The following is a 26852-nucleotide window of genomic DNA, read 5'->3' on the forward strand; positions in this document are numbered from 1 at the left end:
ACACTACAGAATTGCATTCCAGCTCTTTAAAATGGGTTGAGAACCCATTATGGATGGATTTCCTTTTTATCTAGTAAACAATTGGACAAAGCTCTACAGAAAAGAAAATGTAATTGTATGTTAAATTCTAGGTTATTTTAGAAAGTCAGCAACATTCATTAGGATCGAGAGGTTAGCAGTGCCATCATAGTAATGACAGAAAACCATGTCTTCCTATGGCAAAATAAAAAAGATATATCAACATTTCTAAGCCTCAGATGAAATCTCAGCTTTGCTAGAACAGCAGATGAGAAGCAGACTCTTGTTTCCTGCCCCTATACAATCATCCATAGCTTATATAGTGGGCCCATACATTAGAATTGAGCCTGTCTCCTTCTGCATTCTTCCTCCCACCATAGTCAAAGATTGCCTGATGCTTTAGGACTTAAATATAAGAGATCAGATTTTCCAAATTCTGATGACTTTGTTTATTTAAAATCTCTCATACATGTGACTGTTCTTTTCTTGCTCTAAACCTTGAAGGAGATCTGGCAAGCCTTACACTTAAGTAATAAGTCAGTCTCCCTCCAGAAAAAAAACACAGTCACTGAGGCAAAAATCATCTAATGCACTAGACAAATAAATTGCTCATGGAAAGCTGTTCTGTGGGCACATAGCAGAAATGGATCTGTGTCAGTACCCATAGCTCCATTATAATTGGTATTTACTTTAACTGATCCTAGAACATGCTACTTTAGTCCAGTTTCTAGATCTCTACTTTAAATCTTCCACTTGGGAGTTCTACATGAGGACTAAACTTCACAGAAATGACAGTCCTGCTACCCAATTACAAAAAAAACAAATCTATCACGTCATAAGTGAAAGGCACGTGAAGCAAAATGAATATAACATATACCAAAGCACATGAGATTGCTTACAGGAGGAAACAGCTTCAGTTTCATCAGTAAGTCACTGGGGATTTCCTTTTCTAAAGAGCCTAATTTGTTAATGAGAAAAATTCCAAGCTATTTCAGTGTACCAGCAAGTTATGGTCTGAGTTTCGTTCTTTTAAAGAATGTTATTAATTACCACTGCAACTTTCTCTCATATACAGTAGCTGAAGTTGTATTTTGCAGGTGGAAGGCAGTAAATTGTGAATCTGAGATTAAAGAATGCAAATGATAGCATATGTTATGGTTTTTCAGAGTATTATGATGTACACAAGACCATTATGCTGCCTGATGCTGTGTAGCATAATGTTAACAATTTACATGAATTTACATCTCACCACAAACTTTCAGTTAACAAGCAAGGTCAAAAGAATTCTGTAGGGAATAAGTCCAGGAGAAGAATGTTTCTTCCTAAGTTTATGGAAAATCACAGATGTCTCATACTACACAACCACTCGGTATAATGTGAGTTTAAAACACGTGCAGTGTAGTTAAGGCATGGTTTTCAAGCTCTGAAAATTGAAAAGAATTTGTAGCAGAGTGAAAACAGCCTTTACATTCAAAAATTTGTACAAAAGTATAAGGGGATGGTGACAGGAAATACTCAGCATTAAGAAATGCAGTGAACCGAGAAAAACCTTGTCAGATGGAAATCATTACTCAGGCACTCATTACTCAGACAACTTCGTACTGCTATATCTTGTACTACATGGAGAGATGAAGCAATGCAAAATTGTATTAAGTTCTATAAATAATTTTTGTCTCTCATAGATCAATATTCTTGACAACACATTGCCTTTTTAGCTCACTGAAAAGTAGCCAAATGAAAGGGTAAGGAATTTCTGGCCAGTTTTTCAACTATTAAACTACCTTTCTGCACAGCTGTCTTACAATGTCACAGTCCAATACACTTTGAATCTGCAAAATAATTTCTGAAAGCAAGAACCCTAGGCACTCTCTTGACTCCAGTCAGAGTTACCAGTCATGGAACCTAGTTATATAACCAATATTAAAAGTATTTCTGTGACACTTTTGCAGAAAAAATAGAGCTCTTTTACATTGGGCTTCTACATCTCATGAAATAATAACATTTACTAACAACTGATTTTAGATTAGTAAATCATCATTCCAAAGAAATTTCATAACTTCTAGTACTGGGCATTTAACTTGAGATTCAAGTGAAGTCAATTATTAGGAGCTTTACAGAGTAAAACAATAACAACAAAGTCTTTGTTTCAGAGAAAATAAGTGATTTGTCCTTAATATGGAGAGGCATGATGCTAAAGTATTCTTCTAGTGAGTCAAATAATTTCATATCTGAGCAGCAAAAGAGAAAGTTAGCATTCTGTAGGAACTATCTATAAGGTGACTTTTAAGTTGGCGCTTCTTTTGAACTCAGTGAAAACAATTGTGATAACTTAAGGAGTTTGATAAGTTTGTTATACATTTTCATACTTTATATGTGCATCTGTGCCTGGCCCTAACATAGGAGGAAATAGTTTTCAAAGGTGTAAGCAAATAGTTTGAGAACTGTGAGTAATCTTGTTTTGTTTTGTTTTGTTTTTAAGCTCCCTCCAGACTGGTAAGTGATTGACAGCATTACTATCTCATTTCTTATTAATACAGTTGATTAATCTGGTAATTCTGTTCAAACTGGAACAGAACATTGCTGAAAGGAATAAAATAAAAAGAACATCGTGATTAAAAAATACCATCTTGCTACAAGTGCAAATGTGAATGACAGACAGAGAGAAATCCACACTGATGAACTATTGTGTATCTCATGGTGACATGGTTACTATAGCTGTAGGCCAAAAGACACACTGCACCGTAAAGCAAAGAACACTACCACAGTTTAAGAAATATTAAACTAAGCCACATGAGCAGACAGCCTTGACAGTGCAGACAGCCTGCCTGTGATGGATACGTAGCAACTGTGAAATTGCTACTGTGTTGAATCAGTCATGGACATAAGGAAATTTCTGCATTTCTTCTTTTCTACTTAACCAGATTGTTCTTCCTGAAAACAGGAAGCAAAACTGGGAGCCATTTTAACAGTGAAATTTTTTCTCTTCTAAAGAATCAGACTTTCAAAAGGTACTCCTTTTCTCCTACACAAAAAAATAGAGTTGTCAGTCCCCGAATGTGGGTACCTCAAAGGTCTAAAAACTATAGTACAACTTTGCAGAAAAAAAAAACCAGAAGAATTTGTACACAGTGCTAAATATCAATTCGGAATGACTTGTAAGGCCTGACAGCATTCAGATTTTTTTTGCTGTTGAGTTGGAACCGCTAACCTAGGACAAACACAGACCAATTGGAGCCTTCAGGTGGCTAATACTTTTAGACTGCAGGAAGAGCAGACCCCAAAACTTTTGAGCTACGTACTACTGTTGCACCCCCGAAAATCAAATATGGTACCAAAAGTGGCCTTTATAGTGGATGTTACTATTCACTACTGCAGATCCTGAAGCATCCACAGAACTAACACAAATTTCAGTTTCATAGTTGTTAGGCCCACAGAGCATATTTTATTTCTGTATTTTAGTCCTGCTTGGAACTTATCATAGAATCACAGAATCATAGAATGGCCTGGGTTGAAAAGGACCTCAAAGATCATCTAGTTTCAACCCTCCTTCTTTGTGCAGGGTCGCCAACCACTAGACCAGGCTGCCCAGAGCCACGTCCAGCCTGGCCTTGAATGCCTCCAGGGACGGGGCATCCACAACCCCCCTGGGCAACCTGTTCCAGTGCGTCACCACCCCCTGTGTGAAAAACTTCCTCTTAATATCTAACCTACATCTCCCCTGTCTCGGTTTAAAACCATTCCCCCTTGTCCTGTCACTATCCACCCTCACAAACAATCGTTCCCCCTCCTGCTTATACGCTCCCTTCAAGTATTGAAAGGCCACAATGAGGTCTCCCTGGAGCATTCTCTTCTGCAAACTAAACATGCCCAGTGCCTTCAACCTTTCTTCATAGGAGAGGTGCTCCAGCCTTCTGATCATCTTGGTGGCCTCCTCTGAACTTGTTCCAAGAGCTCCATGTCTTTCTTGTGCTGGGGCCCCAGGCCTGGACGCAGTACTGCAGATGGGGCCTCACAAGAGCCGAGTAGAGGGGGACAATCACCTCCCTCTTCCTGTTGGCCACTCCTCTTTTAATGCAGCCCAGAACATAGGAGGCATTCTGGGCTGCTTCTAAGGTGTGAGGGGATTTTCTATATTTTAAATCATCTAATGTAATTCAAAATCATATTAAAGCACTGAAATGATTTCCAGAATCTGTCCCCTCCATTCTATGTAAGCAACCCTCTAGATATTGGACATATTACAATAAAATAAAATAAAATGGTGCACCACTGCACCAGCATTTATTGCTACTAATAAGACAGAATTGCTACGTATCATGACTTTTTTTCTTTCAAATGTTTATTTAATACTTCACATTCTACAGTGTGACCACCACTCATTTCTACAAGTTGTTAAGGGATTTATCTCCAGTTTCTTTGTTGTACACAGACTACAGTGCAACATATTTAAGAGGAATTGGGCTGGCAGTAAACTCAATTTTGTCTAGGGACTGCATACAATCCATGATGACCCAGATCCACAAGATAATTTACTATTTTTATTTTCCAGAAGCTAAATACTGAGCAAAAGCTACATTGCAACGACAGTATATTACTGGTTCATACCTATTTAACATCTAGGTGATTATACAGTACAGTTTAAAAAAGAAAAAGTAGGGAATTAAATTCTTTTAAAAGAAATCTACATTTCTTTTCCCTAATGTAACAAAACTCTGCTAAATAATTAATAGGATGTTTCACAGTAATATAGAATTAGTATATCCTAATCTGTATATTAGGGCTCCTCAGAAGTAGAATAAGAAGATATTTCCAGAAATATCTGATTTGATTTTGAGAGAGAAATGTCTTAGTGACAGTAATAGATAACAAGCTTAGAAGCAGTGACCATGTCCTATTACAAAATTTCTACTTCCCTAAAAGTTAAAAGAAAGAGAGAAAAAGAGAGTGTGAGGAGGGGAGGGAGAAAGGAAGGAAGAAAGAAAGAAAGGAAGGAAAATGAGAAGTATTTTTCTTACTGTGGAAGACCAAATTAACGCAAAGGCCAGAATCCAGTGGTCAAACATATATTATGGTTCAACTGCAAGTACGAACAATGTAGTGTCTTCCCCATGACTGAGGTAGCAGTGACTTGTATTTGTAAAGGAACAGCTGCATCAGGTCAACTTTCATAAGTCCAGGGAGCAGGAAAAGATGTACTGAAGGAAGAAGCATGGAAGGAGTTAGTGCATCTTACAGCTGGACCTCCTCTTGGAGTCTGAGGAGACTCCTCCTCTCTTCTCCCTTCTCCTTTCCTCCCCTCTCCTTGTTACACAGTATTGCTTTATCATGAGAATATGTTTACTCTTCATTTTGTGGAATGAAATACATTTTATGTTTTCTCTACTTGTACTTTTTTCTTTAATATGATTTTATCCTAATCGGGGAATCAGAATCATTAGATGCCTTGAGTTGAAAGTGATTTTAATGATCACCTAGTTCCAACTCACCTGCCAAAGGCAGGGACATATTCCTAGATCAGATTGCTCAAAGCCCTATCCAACATTGCTTTGAATGGAATAGGACATCTACAAATTCTCTGGGCAACCTGTTCCATTGCCTCACTCCCTTACGAGTGAAGAATCTAAATCTACCATCCTTTGTTTCAAAACCATTACCCCTTATCCCTCCCCAGCTTTCTTTTAATTCCCCTTTAAGTACTGGAAGGCCACTGCAAGGTTTCCAAGGGCCTTCTCTTTTCCAGGATAAACAACCCCAATTATCTCAGCCTCTCTTCATAGGAGAGGTACTCCTAATCAGCCTCCTCTGGACTCATTCTAGCAGGGCCATTTTCTTCTTATGCAGAGGGCCCTGGAATCGAATGCACTAGTCTAGATGGGGTTTCTTGAGAGTGAAGTAGAGGGGGACAATCACCTCCCTCTCCCTGCTGGTCATGCTTCTTATGCAGCCTAGGATATGGTTGGCTTCCTGGGCTGCAAGTGAGCATTGCTGGCTTAGCTGCAGTTTCTCATCAACCAGCATAACATATATCAAAGTTGTTTTCTTATTCAGTTATTATCATCTTTCTCTCAAAAATTTGGGTATTTTTAAAAAAAATCTTTTAATACTCTTCAGGAAGAGCATGGAATATAGAATTAGCAATGCTTACCCTAACCAGTGCCTGTAAAATATCCATGCATGTGTGGAGCTCCTTTGACAAGAACTAGAAAGAGATAGTTAACTGCTTGATCCTATTTCACATTCATTTCTACAACAGCGTGTGCACTGAGTGCAATTTAGACACCTATAGTTAACTCATTAAAAATAAAAGTTTTAATCTTAGAAACTCTTATAGTAAAACTAATGGTCCCAGAATAATGATTTTATGAAATTAAAAACAAAAATCATTTTACTAAAGTTAAAAAGCAATGGTGCAACATATTTTTCAACACATCTGCGAAGACCATGGGGTTTAACTCACAGTACAACTTCTGTTTGGAAATCCTTCACGGCAAAAATCTAATATGAATTAAGTAACTAGTTATGAAAGAAGCATTCTCAGTTCTGTGCTTATTCAAGCAGAGTGACTTTCCTGAGCCTTCTATTCTGCTAACAAACTGACAGCTGTATTTTCCCTAATATAGATCTGCAAAATAATTCTGTTACAGTTGATACTCTTGCTAACAAATTAAGCCCATTAACAAAGTACAAGTATTGTATAATTTCAATTACATGTGTGAAGAAAGTGAGACCATGTGTTGGTGCACTGAAATGTATCTCCTTAAGAATCAAAGTCTAAAAACATGGGATGGATTTTGTCCTGTAGCTGCGGAAGAAGGAATGTATGACATTTGTGTCCAGAAGCCACATAAAACATCAGAATGGACAAGGAACACTTTGAGGCTTTTATGTAAAATCATCAGAAGCAAATCACTGTCTCATAATTGCTTTGAATATAATGAGATGATAATAATTTGTATTGTGATGGATGTAAAAAGAGATAAGCAAGGGTAAGTTATGTCAACAGATAACAAGTCTACTTGGAAGTCAGATCTTGTTCTGTTTCTATAATATTCAGTCAGGTTACAGCTTCACAAATAAACCTCATTACCTCTTCAAACTCTATTTACCACTGCACTTTTCCTACAGCTTATTTATACAGAATGGAGGGCAAGCAAGGGTGCTGGCTGCACAATTCTTATTCATCACATCCAAGAATTTTTGAGATCTTAGGTGACTGTGGTGGGCCTGAGGGTCATTTTAAGCAAATTAGAAAATCAAGCATGCTGAAATTCCTCTGCAAATGAAGTTCTTGTGAATTCATTCCATTTAGGAATGATCAGGCTCAGATTATTAGTTTATTCCTTATACTTCAATGTCACTCATCCAATGACTCAACATTCTAGAAAGATGAACAGGTCTGCATGTGCAAGTTTTTCACACTGCTGGTTTCTTCTCTCTTCTAGATCAGACTTGCATAGTTAGTGTAAAATAAGTGTTCTGTGTTACACTTAGCAAATCAAAACATGCCCTGTGTTAGTCAGGAGTTTAAAATAAATAATTAGAATAAAATGAACTGTGTTGTAAGGCTTTTTTATCAATAATATATTGACAATCTTCTACTTTCAAAATTCATTTTTCTACTGTCAGAAAAAAAAATCTAAGAAAATAACACCATTCATTTCAGCAGAAATGCAAGTCTGTAATAGTATAAATGACATATCTCCAGATTGCTGCATGCCTCAGAAAATAGATCTGCAGTAAAGGAAGTCTAATCCTTGAGAATTTATTTGAAGAAAATCCATCAGGTATAATACTGAAAACACTCCATCAACATCAAATGTGATGCCAGGCCTGTCTAAAGTATGTGTAGTCAAAGTCAGGTGTATTTTAACAAAAATGACTTCCTTCTGAGAAGCCAGAAGGAGAAGCCTGTAGAAGATTTCTGCTTCGGGGAGGTACAAAAATGTTTTCCTTTAATTGAAACAGATGATGATTTTTGTTAAGCTTTATATTCTTCAGAAAACCTTTATGTATGCCGTCGATGCCATGTTTTGATCTAGGACTTTGCAATCAGCATCTACAAGATTTTTTGCAAGCAACATACTTGTTATATGTTTCTTATTATCTCTACTGAAAATAGAATCTTTCCTGGGAAAAGTTAGAAACAATGATTTTCCTTTATTTATTTTCTTTTTTATTAAACATGTTACCCCATGAGCAGATCTGAACTGAATAAAAAAGATTTCTGGAAAGAAATGGTACCTACCATTATCTGAATACAAGTTTTTTTCAATATGTTTCCAACTAATGTAACGGCGAAAAAAAAAAAAAAAAACAGGTGGCTTATGAGATCCAGAGATTTTTAGAACAGAACTGGAAAAATTACTTTTTCCATAGTCTTCTTATATTCCTGGAATGTTTTTAAGTTAAACAGGTTTCTGTTGATTATGTAAATGAGTAGTCCTTAGTATTTCCCTAATTTGATTAAGCAATTATTGTTGTTTAACCTGCCAAGCACCACACAGCCATTCACTTGCTCCCCTCAAAGGAATAGGGGAGAGAATCGGAAAGAAGGTAAAACTCATAGATTGAGAGAAACTCTGTTTAGTAGCACATAAAAGGAAAGGAATAAGATTAATAGCAGTAATGATAAAAGAATATACAAAACAAGTGATAGAAAATGCAATTGCTTACCACTTGCTGACCACCGCCCAGCTGGTCTCCGAGCAGTGGCAGCCTGCCTGTCCAACTCCCCCCACTTTTATTGCTCAGCATGACACAATATGGTATGGAATATGGCCAGGGATCTTTGGCCAGTTTAGGTCAGCTGTCCTGGTTCCGTCCTCTCCCAGCTTCTTGTGCATCCCCAGCTCCTCACTGGCAGGGCACTGTGAAAAGCTGAAAAGTCCTTGACTTATTATAGCCACTGCTCAGCTATATACAAAACATTGGTATGTTATCAACATTATTCTTATTCAAAATCCAAAACACAGCAGCGTACCAGCTACCATGAAGAAAATTAACTCTATTCCAGACAAAACAAGCATATCAAATAAGAATACAAAAGACAGAGGTTTTAATGGAAATAATTAGTACACTCAAGCAGTTTTGTTCCTGAATTAGAAGGGAGCAGGAGATCAGAGAATCATAGAATCATAGAATGGCTTGGGTTGGAAGGGTCTTTAAAGACCAACTAGTTCCAGTGCCTAACCACCCACTGAGTAAAGAATTTCCTCCTCATAGCTAATCTCCCCTCTTTTCATTTAAAACCATTCCCTCTTGTCCTATTACTATCTGCACGTGTAAGACGTGGTCTCCCTCCTGTTTATAAGCTCTCTCGTAGTGTAAGGGGTGTATATGCAAATTATATTGTTGCAATAAATTTCCTGTAAATGTTATGAAACAAACAGTATTTTTAAGGAATAATGTCTACCAATGAGGAAAACACAAAAAATACAAACATTTATAGGAGAAAAAATAACTGCTCAAACATAAGCACATTATTCAAAGGAGCAAGCTTAACTCTTTTAACATCAGAATTTACTTATGTATGTTATGGCAGCATAGGTTAACTGTCCAAAACCACATCTGATTTAGATATCAGACATTGCCCCTCTTGTAGCAGGTTTGATATGTGTTTTCCACTAGTGCTGTACTTTATTATTTATTTGCATTTCAGCCACAGAAATATTCAAACACTTTAAATTGCAGATCTGGAAAAAGTATGGCATCATTTAGCAGTCAACTGTACTTTCAAACAGGGCATATATAAAAATCATAGAAACGCAGAAGCATAGAATCATTAAGGTTGGAATTGAACTCTAAGATCATCTAGTCCAACTGCCTACCCATTCACCACCATACCCACTAAACCATGTCACTCAGTGCCACATCTGCCCTCTTCTTGAACACCTTCAGGGACAGTGACTCCACCACTTCCCTGGCCAGCCTGTTCCAATGCACTACCACTCTTCAGGAGAAGAAATTTTTCCTAATATCCAACCTGAAGCTCCCCTGGTAAAACTTAAGGCCATCACCTCTTATCCTACCACCATTACCTGGGAGAAAAGACCAACCGCCACCTCACTACAATCTCCTTTCACAAGCTGCAGAGAGCAGTCTCCCCTGAGCCTCCTCTTCTCCAGACAAAACAATCCCAGTTCCCTCAGTTGCTCCCCATAAGACTTATGCTCCAGATCCCTCACCAGATTCGTTGCCCTTCTCTGAACATGCTCCAGGGCTTTAATGTCTTTCTTGTAGTGAGGGGCCCAAAACTGAACACAATACTCAAGGTTTGGCATCACCAGAGCTGAGTACAGGGGGACGATCACCTCAGTGGTCCTGCTGGCTGCACTATTTCTGATACAAGCCAGGATGTTCTTGGGCTGCAGGTGTCAGCACATTGCTGGCTCATCTTCAGCTGGCTGTCAACTAACACTCTCAGATCCTTTTCCTCTGTGCAGTTTTCCAGCCACTCTGCCCCAGTCCCGTAGCATTGCCTGGGGTTGTCGTGGCCAAAGTGCAGGACCTGGCACTAGATCTTGTTAAAGCTCATATAATTGGCCTCAGCCCAGTGATCCAACCTATCCAGATCTCTCTGTAGAGCCTTCCTACCCTCGGGCAAATGGTCACTTCTTCCCAACTTAGTGTCATCTGCAGATTTACTGAAGGTGCACTCAATCCCCTCATCCAGATCATCAATACAGATATTAAACAGAGCCAGCTCCACTACTGACCTCTGAGGAACACCTCTTGTGACTGGTCACCAGCTGCATTTAGCTCCATTCACCACCACTCTCTGGGCCAGGACATCCAGCCAAATTTTTTTTGCCAGCAAAGAGTATATCTCTCCATGCCATGGGCTTCCAACTTCTGCAGGAGAACGCTGTGGAAGACAGTACCAAAGGCTTTACTAAAGTCTAGGTTGATCACATTCACAGCCTTTCTCTCATCCCCCAGGTGGGTCAGCTGGTACAGGTGACAGTCCAGGTGGAGCAGTAAGTCACTGTTTCTTCCTGATTTGTGAGGGGTTTATTATGCTCCCCATCCCTGTCTTCCAGCTCAGAGGGCTGAGTACTCTGAGGATAACTGTTCTGAGTATTAAAGTCAGAAGTAAAGAAGGCATTGAATACCTCAGCATTTTCCTCATATTTGGTGGCAATGTTCCCTACCACATCCAATAATGAATGAAGATTCTCCTTGGCCCTCCTTTTGTTTTTACTGTAATTTGTGAAAAGACTGTTTGTTATCTTTTACAACAGTGGCCAGATTCAATTCTTTCTGGGCCTTTGTCTTTCTAATTTTCTCTCTGCATATCCTAGCAACATCCTTTTACTCTTCACTGAGTTGTCTTTCCCTTCTTGTGAAGGTGATAGACTCTCTTTTTATCTTGGAGACTCAGAAAAAGCTACATCATTACAAAAATTAAATATTTTGCATCTTAGTGTTCATAAAATGGTGTTTAGGTTTTGTTGTTGTTGTTGTTTGATTTAATTTTGTTTTCCTATATGTTTTTTTTCATCTTTCAGTGCCTTTATTGCATGCATATTTATATTCAGTTGGCGAGTCTTTTAAAATACAGTCCTCTGTTTTGCCAGCAAATATTTTATTCAGTAATAGTGTGGCTATCTCTTTAGCTTGGTTTATCATATCCTAAAATGATATCCTAAAACTGATCCTTGGGATACATTAAGAGCAGTGCACTTGATTACATCAGATAAAAGCATTTAATTGCTTCCAAGATCCTAAAATATTAAAACAAGGGAAGTTCTTGCAGATCTTGGTCTTTTACATGAAATGGACCTTTTCTTTTCTCATTTTCAGAAAAAGTGAGAAAGAAATTATTTAGGACGATAGGGTTGGATTTTCTGTGACAGATGATTACCTTTTTCATATTTTTTCAGAAAAAAGTACACCTTTAACCCATGCAGATCAGTAAGGGAATAAGTTAAAATAAATATTGCCATAAATTTTAAAGTGTTTTGACTACAAAGGGCTGTTTTTATTTTATTTGTTTCCCTTAAAGTTTATCTTAAGTTATATGGGCACAAGGAACAAGTGAAAGATAAAGAAAAGTTCTGAAAGTCAAGTGAAAAATGGAAGGGTATTGAGTAGAAGGAAATCCTCCTGTTAGATATAGGGACATTGTTGAGTACCTTGTTCATGGGTGCAGTGGCTGAATAACATAACTGTGTAAGAGTACAGATTTAGAATCTGCATGAAATTATTGAGGAAATAAGATTTTCTAATTGCATTAAATTCTTTGAAGGATTAGGGATTAGAATACTGCAACAGTGATAAATTGTTTTAACTTAAGACAACTATCAATTGTTTTAAAATTTCCCAGATAGTTTAGGTGGAAAAAATCCCTACAGTGAGTAAAGTACATACAATAGTAAAACTGTTTACTGTTGCTTTTACAAGATGCTATAGAAAACTACAATTAAATAACAGAACTAGATAATTCAAGTACCAGAGACTCTAGAGAATGCAAATATCTTGCTCATCATCTGGATTTTAAAATTGATATTGCAAATCATGACCAAATACTTAACAAACTTCAAATTTCAGCCTCGTATACCTATGCAATCATCATCCATTATAAATCTTCTTTTTTTTTATCTTGTCTTTATGTATTAGATTCTCAAATGATGCTGGTACATTTATTAATGAATAGCTAAAACTAACCAGTAAACTTTTACCAAAACCTTGTATGTTCTATATATTGAAAAGAATTTCATGTCCTCATTTCCTGACCAAAAGAACATATATTCATACTCATACACAAACATTTATTACCGTCACTACCCTTAAGAAGGCATTAGAATGTGCAATGTGGTGTGTAGGCATTGAGCATATGAAAAGTCTGATTTCGGGGGACTTGCCCAAAGTAACACACCGTGTCTCAGATAAGCTGTTCAGACGTGAAATATATTTTGCTATCATTAGTCTTTTTGCCTTCTTTACTGTTACAGTCTTACTAGCATTTGTGACAGAGCCTTTTTTCTGCACCTCCAGACTTAGGGCATCTTGCCCAGTTCTCTCATCTCACAGATAACTTAATACTTTCCAGAAGCCATCTTAAACCCTTCATTTAGAAGGCTGGAGCACCTCTCCTATGAATGAAAGGATGAAGGAGCTGGGCTTGTTTAGCCTGCAAGCTGGATGGGGCCCCAGTCAGCCTGATCTCTTGAGAGGCAACCAACCCACAGCACGGGTTGGAACTGAATGATCTTTAAGGTCCCTTGCCACCCAAGCCATAATATGACTGTGATTTGCCAATTTGAGTGTATGTATGTGGAAGGTAGAAAATATAACCTACTATAAAAGTTAATTACTATGGATTTGGAATTTCTTTTCTGCTAGTCAGGTCATTCAAGTCAGTTAAATTTAGAGTGAGCTAGAAACCAACAAAGATGACTCTGAAAATGCCACTTGGATCCTCCTGAGAACTGTTAGCAATGAATCATCTAATTCACCTTAGACTCCTTGTAATAAGGTTAGACTGTGCACTCTTGAGGGAATGAGTCTTTCATAATATCTCTGAAATTATATCACAATAAAATCATTTTTGAGCAAGTTTACAGTAACTGCTCAGAACATAGGTTTGAGAGCACACTAAACTTAGGCAGTAAGTTTTGGGGAAAATGTGAAGTTCAGTAGCTATAAAAAAAGGCAAAAATGGTATTGTAGGTATGTCAAATTTCATGTTATGTCACCATTCTGTGAAGTGTAGCTCTGCCTTCAAGGTAGTTTCAAGAGGGATGTTTCTCAGGACTGCATTACTTCATTATCAGTTTAGGGATATGAAACTGAAAGAGTTTTCAAAGATATCACAGTGCCTCATCAAGTAAGATAGAGAATGTTTATTTTTTCCTATTATTTGAATTTATGCAATCATTTCCCTGGTTTGACATTTGGTGGAGTGGCACTTGATTCTGTGATTCTCTTACACAAAAAATAAATATTAAACAAACACCTTTAAAATCTTTTTTTCCCTCAGTTCTTGAAAATTCTAAAACTTACTCTAAATAGACTACATTTTTATGTCATTTTATTTTTAAAAAAAGGACTTTAAACTTGAAGTAAAACTGAAAGTGATAACCTGGGAAACTGAAAACACATACAAGAACTGCATGTTGTTTGTAGAAATTTGACCATCAGATTTTTTTATCTCTGCTGAACAAGCCTCTGCAGCACTTCTTATTTCCCAGCAGAAATAAATTATGAAAAGCCATTCTTCTCACTAACGGCTGTTCAGTTCAAGTGTATTGTAAATAGCAGTGTCAAAAACTGCTAGAATCTGTTAGGTTTGTGAGGCACTACTGATGCCCTCTGTAGTTCTGAAGGACAAGGAGAAAATCCAAAATGAAAAGTACACTAATATTTTTCAAATGCAGACTTATCTCAAGAGCACAGTGTCAGCAGAAGCTCGAGTTCATTTACCGATTAACTGAGGAATCAAAAGTAGCACAGGAAGAGTGTTTTTAAAATGGCCTTTGACTCCCAAATATTTTCAGAATTTTAGTTGCTGTGAACATTGAAAATAGATCCCCATTACTAGGAGGATGTGAAAATGTTATTTCAGAAATTTTGACAGGATTGATAGCAATCTGTATAAAATACTAAAACAAGTAATAATTAATATGTTTCTTTTTTTTTTTTTCCTTACTCTCTCTCTACTGGCATATGAGTTTTGTTTCATGCCCTGTACTTGTGTTGTTTTGTACCAACATGAAATAAAGCACAACTGGAAGTTGATCATTGCATCCCTGGATTATCTGTAAAAATTAGGGCCCAGGTCCCATTAAATTCAGTACTAATTTCTATGAATTTCACAGAAATTCCTCCCTATTTAGTCTGTGTTACACATTGACCAAAAACTTGACACATCATTTTACTTTCACTGCATATATTCAAAGCTTTGCATATAGAGATGTGAAGGAAAACAAACAAGCAATCAAACAAACAAAACATTATCCTAATTTTAAATCTATATTAATGTTTTTGATGTACTGCAGTTCACTTTCTAACATTAATCTTTTGGTTTTGGTTCTGAACCCGGGAGACAAACAGAGAAGGGGCAGGAGAAGAATTTGTACTTCTGTTTTTCTCAAGCCTATACTTTGATTAACACTGATCTCCTGAAAGGTTGACTTTTAAAATATTTTAAAGATATTACAGGTAGGGAAAATTATATAAAACAAACAGGAATATTAGTTTCATTAACAGGATGTTAATCCCTCCATGTACTGAAAAAAAAACCCACAATTACAACAGAAATAATTACTGAAAAATACCAACATAACTAGGCTTGTTGTTTTTTTTTTTTTTTTTGGTGGGTTTTTAATTTATTTTTTCCTGCAAAACCTAGGGGATCCTAGCTGAATCCCAAATGCTACCCATCAGAAGGAAAGTATTCTCAGATCATTACATGCAGGTACCCGCTGAAGAAATGAGAGTTAGAAATATTCTTCAGCTAACCTTAATGGGAAAAGTTCATTCCTCTATGAGACTTAAATCTCAGAACATACAGTTCAGCACTTAAATAATGGGAGAACACAATCACTCACTACCTGCAAAACATCTAAGTGACTTTCTTAGAATCATAAATAATCGTATAGCACAGTCATGGAGAGAATCCAATTCTCTGTGCACTTACAGCTTTATCTGAAACTCTCCTCTTCTTACATTTCCCTGATCTTTTATGTAGTATTTCTAAAATATAAAAGATATATTTAACAGACTATAGTGTTCCATAGAACAAAACAATCTTATCCCACTTGCCTACCCTCCATGAACACTGAAAGAGTAGGATTTTGATATAAAAATATATCAGTCTCAAAGCAGAACCAGCATTTTTCTCTTTCTCCACTCAGATGTTCTTCTCCAATGTGCAACTGGTTGTTGATATTACAGAAAAGAGAGGCTTTGTGCATTCAGCTTAGGTATAAGACCCTGCTTTCTCGATTGCGCAGTATAAGTATCTCCCGCTTTCACTCACATAAAAGCCTGCTCAGAAAAAAGAATTTTATGATAAAGTCCTCTACTCCTGATTTTTCAAAGGTCCAATGTGTGAATAACTTCATATTTATTCGAAAGAATGCATGTTGCCCTCTATCTATGACTAAAATAGATAGTCTTAAAAAGAAAATGTCTTTAAATTATTTCACTGTAGACAAAACCTGTATTTTCATCAAAATCTCTTGTGTCTGGGACTACTTGTTTTCAGATGTTTGGGGCAGAGGTTTGGAATACTGGTTCCACTTTCATCCATTATATCTAGTCATTGTTGCACTTCAGTAGATGACAGAACTGGACAAATTACAGTAGAGTCTTCCATACAATAGTTGCATGACTATATTAAATTATTTAATTGGACACTTAAAGGGGCACTTTTTCTGGTCAAGTGGTCAGAAATTATTGTTAATTTTCCTTTTAATGAAAATCAAAGCAAAGCAATGGTTTTGGCAGGAATATCATTTCTCTACTCTAGGTAGAGTACTGCTGTAAACATTGGTAAGATTGACAAAAGAAGAAATAGACAAAAAGTGGTGTGATATTATCTCAGATATAAATCAGGGGCAGGATTGTAGCCACAGAAAAACAATATGCTAAGGGTCTGAATTTTAGAGCCTATGTACATCATTATATGTTAACTGATTTAATAGCACCCTTAATATTAAATCTTTCCCTTCCTAAATCCATCCATTCCAAGCAAAGTTGCAGCTAATTCCACTGTATACTTCATAGAGTGTTTTAAGAAACAGGAATAACTAGGAAAGATTGAGACTGTTAAGTGGTATAATTCTAGGGTAGATTACGATGACTGCTTATCCACCTGACTCTAGAACATCATAGACTGAAGCCATTTATTTTTTTTTTGCCAAAGTGGTTCTCTCATACCATAGATTACCATTCTGTAAAATCATAAATGAACACTGAAGAGCTGCAAACTCTTATTCCCTATATGAAATGAAGCTTATTTCCTACCTTGCTAGTTTCCTGCTGCTCCAGCAACACGAACATATGACTGCTCAATACACAGTTCTTTTCTAGAGCTTGATACTATTCTAATACATAACTTGCCTCTCCTGTAATTGATAATTAAACAATAAATTTCTTATAGTTTGCTTAAAAATACTTTGTTTCTCTGTAAGGTCATTCCTACTAGGTTGTAATGTTTATTTCACTTAGCATGGTAAGCTTTTTCTTACGTAATTTTCTGATGGTTGCATCAGTCTTTAAGTTATTTACAGTTTGTCCTTTTATAAATTAAAACTACTTTTGTGTCCCTGGTAGATACTACCTATTATGTATACTGTAGAGTTAAGATATGAAATATATTAAGCTAACATGAGATGTTCACTGTATTCACCAAAATACTATCTTTAAAACAATTATATTAAAAATACAGAACTATAAGAAAAATAAAGGAACATAGACTGATGACCCTATTGGGCCAAAACTGCAAAATACACTTAGGAACATTTATTTGAAGAAAAGTAATTTCAGTAATTGTGTATTTGTCACTCTTCCACGAGCTTTTAAAAACATTTAAGAATGCAAAAAAAATTGTTTGTAAGAATGTTTATGGAGAATTGCTAAAAATATTTATGTGAATATCTACTAACAAGAGTATCCAAGTAACTCATGCAGATGACTTAAATGCACTCTGCAGTGCTATCCATCAGCAAGTAAAAGCATCACGAACTGAAGTCTGTTAACAACAGAGAGAATCCCTAATGAAAATTTTGCTGTAGCAGAAGTGATTGGTTCAAAAACCTGATCCAAACAACTCTACTTAAAATAAAACTGAGGAATAAGTTCTGGAACAGAGTCTGTGAAATAAAAACGGCTCATCAGGTTCAGTGAATACGCAAACCTCTTTTTCAAGTAGTCTACATCTCCAGAAATAAACAATTCTATTTGAACTCTGCATCTCCAGTGGTATGTCTTCAGAAGGATTGTAGATGAGAAACACTTTGTAAGTGAACAGCCTATGGACTTCTCGCAATGCACCACGTGAATACACTAGTAGGCACCACTGACCAACTCTATTTTCTCTTTTTCTGGATAGCTCTTAAAAGATGTTTCCGTTAAATTAATAGGATTAACATTGCACGATAAGTTTCTTCTCTTAGAGTAGGCAGCTAAAGCTGTTTAACTTGCCTTTCCAGTAACATTTCATCATTAACTGGAAAAAACAAGAACATAACAGAGTAGTTGAAGGATCTTATCCATATAGCAAATATTCCATATACAAGCAGGCTATTCTTCATCTAATTATTATAAAATAAATGAAGGATTTTGAGGCCACTGGGATCTATATGGCCTACAGTTTGTGCAACTAAACAAAAGCTATCAATATCCAACTGCATGCCACATAAATGGCAGAGCAGAGTTCTGCTGTAGTGACAAAAAGTCTCCAGAACCTTGGCTCTTGCTTTGAGCAGTTAAGTAAATGATAAAAGGAGCTGCATTCACAACTTTATGGGTGTGAATTTATCGTTATGGTGACTGTTGAGACAGAACTAAGATCCTTTTGTTTGGCACAAATCCTACTCACCGAGCTGTGGAAAATCTCTTAAATTTGATGTCAGTACAGTGCCTTTGACACTAAGCTCAGCCATTTCTGTACTCCTCAGCTGTGCCAGGTATATTCACACACATTTCATTAGAGTACTTTCTGTGTATTGCATATCACTGACTTGTAATGGTAGATTTCAATCAGCTCAGACACTGCAGCTCACTGCTTTTTACTAAGGTAACAGTCTTCCTGATAGCTGCATAAAGTAGATCAAAACTGGTGTACCCAAATTCCTGAAAGACTTCTAGGAAGAATACACACATGGAAAAAAAATAGCAACCCTTTTGTGGTTTTTAATGAACATCAAGCATCTGAATTGAGTGATAAAAGAATTGTAGAATTAGAATTAGAAAACTCTCACTCATTTACATCTGTATTGTTTTCAGCTGCACATTTGCAGTTAGGGAATTTTGCCAGTACTGCAGTAGCAGGAGGAACGTTTTGGCTCAAACTCACTGTGTAAAAATCCTTGAAGTGGTTTTGTGTTCTACACTGTCTGTTACAAAATCCAGCAACACAGCAGCTTAAGAAATGAAGAAGTACGTGCCTTGAAAAATCCATCCAGCAAGTCTTCTTACAACAGCATGTTATGGTACTTATTTCATACCATAACTCTTTATAATTAACAGAAGTGTATTTAAACATAAAAGCATAAATGCCTGTTTGAGGCTCATTGAGCACTGCTAGTTTTCCTAATGTATCTCAATTACATAAACACCTGTGCTAAATAACTTTGTGCTGATCATTGCTGAGAGAATGTACAGTGTTCAACAGTTTTCAAAACATCAAGCTCCTTATTATTCCAAATCCTCAGGTTATTTTTCCTTCTGTTATCTGCAAGATTGCTAAAATTTCTGTATGCCTGTATGCTAGGGTAAATGTACAGATTTTTCCTAAAAGTTACATATATCAGATGTTTGAATAGTTCAACTGATACATCTACAAATATCTCATACACTGGCTGAAGGGAAAAAAATTCTTGATTACCTTTCTTTTTATGTTTTTTATGTTTGTTTCAAGCATATTACTTCTGTTAGTCCCATCCACAGGTTTATTTGCCTGAAAATGTTCGAATTTTAAGATAGCTTCACTGGAGCTGGATGATGTTCTGAAATGCTGTCAGATCAGCAAAACCTTGGTCAGCTTGCCCAGAGGTACTCTACAGCAAAGCCAGGCAGCCTGCTGCTATGTTCCACCTGTTCCGTGCTGCATTTACAGTGCCCAGCTGCTGATCAGCCCCGTGGAGTAAACTCCATCCTGCATATTTTCAAGATAACAGTATTCCACCTCAGTGTTCTCCACAAATCTATCCATAGTTTTTCCTTATGTCTTCTACAGGCACAAAATTTCAGAGCACCTGCATTTGACTGCAGCATTTTGACACACTCTTTACATCAGTAGGAAAGATAGGATTTTCCTGCAGATAGAAAATAAACTATGCCTTTCCTGCAGACAGAAAATAAACTATGCCAAGGCTTGCCGATGTACAGCCAGCTTATTATCTGCTTGAGCAACCAGAGCAGTCCAATGGTTGTAAAGGACCAGTGAAACACTTTCTGACTTCCTGTGCCATGCTTGGTGATGCAGATGATGTTCAGTAGCCTTAGAACAGGCACCTCCTTCTTCATTTGTTCTGTCAGTGACATGATATCATAGATTAGAGAGTTTCAAACACTTGAATGTCTCTAAAAAAAAAAAAAAAAAAGACAAGGCAGCATCTCTTCAATTTTCAAAAATTGCTATTAGGAGCATTGTATTTGAAATGAAGAAGGGCATTTGACACAATTCAGTTCTCTACTAAGCAGAATGTAGGACATGTACTCTAGAAGTATTCCAAGATAAATTGTATTTTGTTTGGGTGCCAATCAGTTGGATTTCACACTTTACATTATTTCTTGGTAAATGTACCTGACTCTTTTCATTTGGTTATAAACCTCAGTGGGTTTGGGTGAGGTTTGACTTACCCGTAGATATAATGGGTAAGTTATCTCTTATCTATAACCTTGGAATTGGCAATCATAAAATTCAAAAAATGTGACTAAAATTAGTAAGTAACAGCTAGATGGTTTTTATGGCTTATATGTGATTTAATTAATAAAACACAAATGCTCATTTTCGGAGTCCTCAAAATTCAGACATGCTTTGATGGAAGCAGGTAGTTTTGCCAGTCCTTGTTTTCATCTTATCCTTAGAAGAGTATTTGATAACTTGAATTGTTTTGGAATAGTCTTTGAATCTTTAGGATCCTGAGACAAGAGTTTGCTGTGTAATATCACTAATTATGGGAACTGAGCACTGAGAAAATGCAACAGTTGAGAAAAATCATTCATAGAACTGTGAAAGTGTTAGCTGAAAGTGGGCATGGTAGGCATGCACTGCAGAAAAGCCACAATCTGGGGCTTCGTGCGTACTCATGTAGTGTCAGTATTTACAGCAAAATTTCAGTAGAGGCCTTTCAGCAGAAGGGGCCTGGACAGGACAGACTTGATGCCCACTGTATAGTGTAAGTAATGTCACAAGATGAAAGGTATCTCTTCTTTTCTTTTTTTTTTTTCTTGTAGGACTGCTTTCACTTGAGCAAGTAGTTTAGGAAAGACTTTGAAAATATTCCTAGCTTTAGATGAACAAAGGCAAAAATTATTTCAGGTGATTACTGCAACCTTTATGTTCCCAAATCTCTCTTTTTCATTTTAATTGCTACTTCAAACAAGAAAAAATATCCTGTCAGATATGGCAAACATAGTGATATTTAATCTTACCACCAATCCCAGAGAAAGCAGTTAGGCAGTATTAAAAAATGTTAGATAATCTTACCAGGAGCAGAGACACTGTAGGGAAATCAGCAATACTAACTTCTAGAACTGATGAAAAAAATCAAAGGCAAAAATATGTTTGATAATGAGATGAATGAATTAATTCAAAGTGGGTAACCAATGAGGTGACATTCCCTTCAGTCCTCTGCCTGTTTCTTGTCATTAAATGAAATGGTAAACTTGGCACCAGGGGGAATTCGGACTGAAAGACCTGGAAAAAACAGATTCTGTAAGTAAGAAGACCAAGTGCCCATTCCACAGAGCAGCACAGAGCAGGTTAGTACAACTTTGAGATGAGGGTATTTCTGAAGTTGCTGATTTTCAGTGGATTTTTGTACTTAATATGCTATTTTTAAAATAATATCATTCTATTCAGTATACAGAAATCACGTAATTCACTCTGAGGATTGTATGAACTGCAGTGTGATCAAAGTGCTCCATAGGTACAATTGGAAATCTAACTACTTCTAAATTCTATGATAAAATCATGAAGATAAAATGATACAGAGAATTTAATAGATAAAACCTACTATTCCGACCATGTTACATCTAGAATTACATTTTAAAAAAAGGAGTTTCGAAGAGAATGATTTCATAATTAAGATATTTTCAAAATATCAGAAGAATAATATTTTCCATTTCCAATATTTTGCTTACTCTTTTAGCAGCAGGAATTCTGATAGACAGAAAACAGAGTGAAAGCTTAACAAGTGAAGCCTTGGCATGACTTTAACTCTGAAGTGTCATCTGACAGAGACTCTCTCTGTCCTCATGAGTAGACTGAAATTTAATATAAAAGATTCAGTCTCCAAAACTGACACTATTACAAAGCAGGCAAATCATGTTTTTAAGCTATTTTTAATTTCATAGTAACATTTTATTTCTTTTATTTCACGTTGTTATTTGGATTTAATGGCCTGATTCTCATCATGTCCTGAATACAATTTATGTTAAGTGTATAGTCTTCTATTTTTTTGCCAGAAAGCTGTGATGTTACTTTATCATAAAGAAACACCTGCAAAAATCCTAAAATATCTCAAATAAAGGAAAAGTACAGAAGGCAAAGAGAATAAGAAGGTAATAACTGTGAAAAAAATGTTGGTTTTCCTTGCAGAGAATTCCCAGATGTTAAAAGCAACAGCTAAATATGATCAAGATTGTAAAGTGATGCTTTAACATAATGCAGATTTAGTGTACATAATGAGCCACAAAATATGAAAAAGCAATAGTTGTAGGGGAAAACAATCAAGCCAAAACTCATTAAAAAAAAAGAAGCTTATCTTAAAAAAGGGAAAGGTAAGCTATTTAATCTCTTCAGGCTGATATGATGGCAACTTTTCCTCATGTTTCTCCAGTTTTTCACTGTTTTTGTATTAAATACAATATCACTATCCCACCAAAGTATGACTTAATAATGCAATGCTGTATTTGAATTCACCTATTGAATTGGTCATATTTTTAAGGCTTCAAATAGTACATTCTAGAAATCCTGAACATTGCGTGGATTAACTCCTAAAATACCTGCTGATGTAGAATATGCCCTACAGTATTTAAGACAGGGTTTTCTATCTATGATGTACAAAATAGATTGAGAAAGGGAGAAACTCTCACAGCGTATGCAACCCCTACCCTTTTTGTTTTACTTACTGTTTCACTTTCCTTACTTCTGACCACTAGCATAAATACAGATTTTTATAAATCTCTGTTTACTGATTAAAAAAGAAAACAGTTGATAGAATAAAAGCAAATACTAAACGCTAATTGCAAAATACTGATTTAATGGTTGCTTTCTGCAAACTTGGTAATGTCTTGTGCATTGACATCAGGAGTCCTTATTAATATTTGTCTCAGAAACCGTAGGCAAAGCCCACTGATAATACATGATGGAACACTGGGAGTGTAATAGAATATTTGCAAAAATAATGATGTTTTGGTTTTCATATGTGAGTACCTACATGACAACTCTTTTCAATATGTCCAGGGAAAAAGCTAACACTCTGGAAAAATATATGTAGTTTGCTAAGTTCACAAAAGCTCTTCCAAAGTAATTTTTATTCCCTTTCTCTGCAGAAATATGTTTCTATTCATCTTTAATGATCTGTGACCTCTTACATTAAGGTTTCATCTAATTGGAAACACTAATTAAACAAAAATCTTTCCAGAATATGAATGTTTGTTTTATTTCAGCTTATTTTGAAAATCGAGGCATCTGTGAGAAAAGAACATCTCAAAATACTAACCTTATGAGACCTGTGCTGGTTTATTCATCAACGAGTTGGAAAGACATTGAAATGTCATAAAATACTGTGCAGGAGCGAAGACTGGGTTCTGGCATTTAGATTTATTATTACAGTGATGGTATTGGATTTTTTTTCTCATCTGCACCCAGCATAACAACTGTCACTAGATGAGTAAGGAAGAGCCATTTCAAAAGCTGTATGAACAGTGAACAAAGACACCTTTGCTTTTGGTACATCACAAGGAAAACAAGATTTATGACACTTGTGGGTCAGGAAAAAGGTCTTCCCAAACAGATGGGTGAATAAACCAAGGTGGGAAAGAAATGTCCTGAAGGCCTTCCTGAAGGCCTTCCCAAAAAAAGCCTTCAAGAAAACTTGACAAGTTCTGAATTATGCTCATTTCTGAAATGATCCCTGAGTGGGGAGGAGCAGCCCCTCCCTCATGTGTCCTAGGGTTCCCACCCATCCCAAAAGTTCTACCCCTAGTCTTGTTCAATGGCTACCTGGGCTTGCCTCTGGAGATGGACGGCACTGTGTGCAGCCCCATCTTGTCAGCATGCCCAGAATGCCCTCTGAGTGTCAACTTCTGTCCACAGCCCCAGTACATATACACGTAAATACAAATACATATTTATAGGTGCGTACAAATACATATAAATATTCATACACATCTCTAGGGTATGAGTCATAAAAGCATTTGTGGTGCCAATAATTCTGGCACAGGCAAGCAGTTATAGAGGCAGTCACAACTAAAGTTTCTAATTTTAAAGCTAAACTGACTTTACTTCCCTTCAAGGATCTTATCAACTTACCATAAGGTCCCTCCAGTGCAAATTGCTTTTGTAAACCTGGTGGTTCAATGAAAATATCTTCTACTAGGTTGGAAGATGATACCCTGAGAAACACCTCCAGGACACCCATTTCCAGCAGAGTGGGAGGTGTTGCCCCCACAAGTTCACAGGGAGGATACTGTCCAGAAAAGGCCACCAGCTGCACTCCATAGCCCTTATGAGGCCTTTGGCAGGCCATCTCTACGCCTGCGCTTGTATGTAGCAGGTGAGATGGACAGCCAGCCAGCCTGTGGCTTATGTGAACTGTGTATATCAGTGGGACTAGCTGGGCTAATCAATATGTAGAAAAACACAGACCTGTTCTCTTAGATGAGATACTGCTACTTGAAGCTTGTGAAACATTATTTTTCATTGTACAGATTCAATTTTTGAAAACGTAAGCTACCTGTTTGAACTAGGTGAATATGTTCTGTTCAATCTTGAAGCTGTCAGCACTTTATACTCTCCCACTACCCATTTAAGCAAGATGAATGCAGAGAGATTTTTAGATGGGGTCAGTAATCCCTATAAAATAAAAGGGAGTTGGTTTTTAACCAGTCTTTCCAACCAGCTATCATTATTGTAAAAGCTTTTGGAAGAGGGAGGGACACAACCCTACTGTCTGTCCCCACTACTAAAACTATGAAATCTAAATTATTGAAATAGTGGGTCTGTAATCTCTGTTTTGCTGCTATTCTTGCAGCACTTGCAGTGCTGAGGGAGTGGGTAGACACAAAGTTGTTAATGTGTTTTGCCCTCTTGGCTGCCAGCTCATGCTGAGCCTGCTATTACCAGCACCCCCAGGTCCTTTTCTAGCAGAGCTGCTCTCCAGCCACTTCTCTCCCAGTCTCCGCCTGTGTCCAGCATTACTATATTTGAAGCATTTACCTTTGCTGAACATCATGCCACTGATGACTTCACAATGCTCCAGTGTATCTAGATTCCTTTATAAGGCCTCTCATTCCTCCAGAGTCAACAGCACCTCCCAGGTTAGTAGCAGCAGCAAACCTGTTCAGAATGGATTTCACTTGTACAACCAGTCCACTGACAAAGATGTTAGACAGTGCAGGCCCTAGAACTGCACCCTGGGGAACATCACTAGTGACTGTCCACCAGCCAAATGCAGCCCCATTTGCTAAAATCCTCAATATTGTTGAGCCAGTTCATTGCCCAGCAAAACATGAACTTATTTACCTCACAGATAGACATTTCGTTCAGAAAGATGCCATGAGGGATGGCATCAAACGGCCTGATTGAAACAAACTATGTTATACTGCACTCATAAGAGAAAAGCCAGGACAAATTTATTGACATAACATAGATATAATGTAGTGATGTAATGTAGTAATGTAGGTGTGGCAGAATCCACTGCTAATCCCAGACTTGGGTAATGATTTATGTTGAAGGAATATATGTGCAATCAAACTAAGATATAACCTTAGAGAAGCTAACAAAGCTTACAATCTAAGACACTATCTTATCAAGGCTAACAACGCCTAAAACACTCACTCACTTACAGAGGTCCTGTATTGATCAGCAAGACATCTTGATGTTAGGATGCATAGGATCTCTACACAGGCATAACCTTGAGAGGCATCCTTACTCAAGGGAAGATCCTGTCACACAACCTGCTGCTATGCAGGAGAGCTCAAAAAGGCTCTTGAGCTGCTCAGTATTTATGGGATAAGATGATTGACTCATACCCATAGGTTGCTTTTTAGGCGCATGCTCAATTGGTCTTCAGTTGTTGAACCAGGTGTCTGCTATTGGTTCTTTCAGCCCCTCAGTTTGAGAGAGATTTGTGCTTATTAACCTGTTCTAGCAAGAGTGTCATTAGTACTGTTTGTTGACCTCCCGTGCAAGGCTTTGTCAAAAACGCCAGGCTGAAGGAGGGAGCTGAGGGAAAGAGGGAGTGAGGGGAGCAGGGGAAGCACACTGTCACATACATTTACCACCTTCCCTTCATCCACCAAGCAACTGACCTTATCATAGAAGGAGGTCAAAATGCTATAAGATTGTTATCTTATCCCCTCCCAAGATAAGCTCTAGGTTTTATCCCTAGTGAGATATGTATTTTGGCAATACAGAATTTTTCCTCAACTTAATAGCCATGGGCTGTGTGATACACAGGCAAAGAAAGTGAATGTTTTTCTAAAGAGAGAAAAATGAAGAATTTCTTTGAGAATGAACATCAAGGTGGAATAAATTACGTTTCACAGGGCATGGCTTACTTTTCACAAATGATATATTTAGCACTTATTAGTTTCTGTGTATGTCTTTATAAAAGCATTAAATGATATAAATGAATAATGGAATGAGAATAATAAAATTTGAATATAGCTAAACTGAGTACTCTCCTGACATTTTTCTTTGAGGATTAAGT

The 26852-nt window shown here is 36.9% G+C and overlaps 1 long non-coding RNA gene across 2 annotated transcripts; it reads right to left on the reverse strand.

Moving 5' to 3' along the window:
- Positions 18806 to 26101, reverse strand: LOC110402822. Of its 2 annotated transcripts, none has more exons than XR_002441327.1 (3): positions 25987 to 26101; positions 25358 to 25477; positions 18806 to 20271 (listed from the first exon to the last, which is right to left on the reverse strand). It is a non-coding gene; the product is annotated as an uncharacterized LOC110402822 (long non-coding RNA). The 2 variants fall into 2 exon arrangements; XR_002441328.1 differs by lacking the exon at positions 18806 to 20271 and adding an exon at positions 21407 to 21610.

This window comes from Numida meleagris, chromosome 7, assembly GCF_002078875.1.
Source record: "Numida meleagris isolate 19003 breed g44 Domestic line chromosome 7, NumMel1.0, whole genome shotgun sequence".
Classification (NCBI taxonomy): Eukaryota; Metazoa; Chordata; class Aves; order Galliformes; family Numididae; genus Numida; species Numida meleagris.